Genomic DNA, 1,821 nt, shown 5'->3' with positions numbered 1-1,821 from the left:
ATCGATGGACTCAAGTGTGGCAACAGTAGTGAGGTTGGTACAGGATCAGACATTATTTCGTTCTGCTGTGCATAATTTCGCTATGAGTCGGTGCCGACTCAATGGCACCTAACAACAACAACCTTAAGTATTGTTTCCATTTTTATTCCTAATATTTTATACTTGTAATTTGCTTCTGTCATTTATTTATTTTTTCTCTCTCTCTCTCTTTCTTCCTTTCTCTGTATCTTACTTCTTCATTGGCCTTGCAGAGGTTTTACTATTCTTGTCACATTTCCAAAGAACCGTTTTTGGTTTGATTTATTTTCATTATTGTGTTTTTTGTTTTATTAAATAACTGTTCCTTATTTTGTAATTACACTATCTATACTTAATTATTTTGTTTTGTTTTGTTTTTTTCGAAATTTCTGAGTTTGATCACTTAGCTATTATTTCTTAGTTTTAGCCTTTTATAATATACATAATTAAATTCTACATTTTTTGGAAATAATTTATTATTGCACTACAAGCTTTCTAATATAATTGTAAATTTGTTAGCTCTCAATGATAAATATTTTGTAATTGTCAATATATTTCCTTGATTGGCCTATGCTCTATTCAAGACTTTATTTAGTTATAAACTAATAATTATTTTGCATGCTCTCATTTTAAAATAACTAATTAGTGTAGCAAATTGTGCCATACATGTATACTCTACATGTTATTATTTATTTTGTCTTTGTTGAGATGTCTTTTGGGACCTTGTATGTGTAAATTTTTTAAAAATAATCTAGATATGCTTAAAAAATTCATATTCTCTATTGAAGTCAGGATTCTGTTAGTATTTTATAACTCATGTGGGGTTTTTTTTCCCTTTTCCTTTATATGTTTATAAAAGGTATAGAAAAATTATTTATTATGTCTAAATTTATCAAATATCATTTTAATTCTATAATTTTTTGTTTTATATTTTAAAAATACATTTTTAAGTTTATATTGGCTCAAGTTGGTTATATCTTCCTACTAAAAGGTATCGGTTTGAGGACTAAGGTGTGCCTGACCCTGTTGTTGTTAGGCACCATCAAGTCAGTATCAACTCATAGTGAATCTATACACAACAGAACAAAACACTGTTCATTCCTGGGTCAGCCTCAAAATTGTTGCCACAGTTGAGTCCATTGATGCCTCCACTTTGCTAATCCATCTCGCTGAGGGTCTTCCTCTTTTTCTCTGACCCTCCACCTTACCAAGCATGATATTCTTTTCCAGTGACTGATTACCAATCCTGATGCCATGTTTTTCTTCATAGAACCCAGCTCTCGTATTATTTGCTCAGCATACAGGTTGAATAAGTATGGTGAAATAATACAACCTTGTCGCACACCTTTCTTAATTTTAAAACATTCAGTGTTCCCATGTTCTTCTGTTCGAACAAATGCTTCTTGGTCCAGGTCCAGGTTCCTCATGAGTACAGTTAAGTGTTCTGGAATACTCATACTTTGCAATGTTGTCCACAGCTTGTCATGATCCACACAACTGAAAGCCTTTGCATAGTCAATAAAGCATGGGTAAACATCCTTCTGATATTCTCTGCTTTCAGCCAAGATCCATCAGACATTAGCAATGATATCTCTCATTCCAGGGCCTCTTCTGAATCCAGCTTGAACCTCTGAAAGTTCTCTGTCAATGTATGATTGTAGCCATTTCTGTATTACCTTTAGTAAACCTTTACTCGCATGGGATATCAAAGAGATTGTCCGATGATTTCTGCATTCCATTGGGTCACTTGTCTTAGGAATGGGCACAAATACGGATCTCTTCCAATCAGTTGGCCAGATAATT

The 1,821-nt window shown here is 33.0% G+C and overlaps 1 pseudogene; it reads left to right on the top strand.

The window, feature by feature from the left end:
• The window catches only part of LOC102812539, a 24,136-nt pseudogene that overhangs the window by 5,595 nt on the left and 16,720 nt on the right, over positions 1-1,821 (top strand).

The sequence above is a fragment of the Chrysochloris asiatica genome, unplaced genomic scaffold, assembly GCF_000296735.1.
Source record: "Chrysochloris asiatica unplaced genomic scaffold, ChrAsi1.0 scaffold00088, whole genome shotgun sequence".
NCBI lineage: Eukaryota > Metazoa > Chordata > Mammalia > Afrosoricida > Chrysochloridae > Chrysochloris > Chrysochloris asiatica.
The sequence above is the reverse complement of the archived record's forward strand: the minus strand, read 5'-3'. Positions and strand labels throughout refer to the sequence as shown.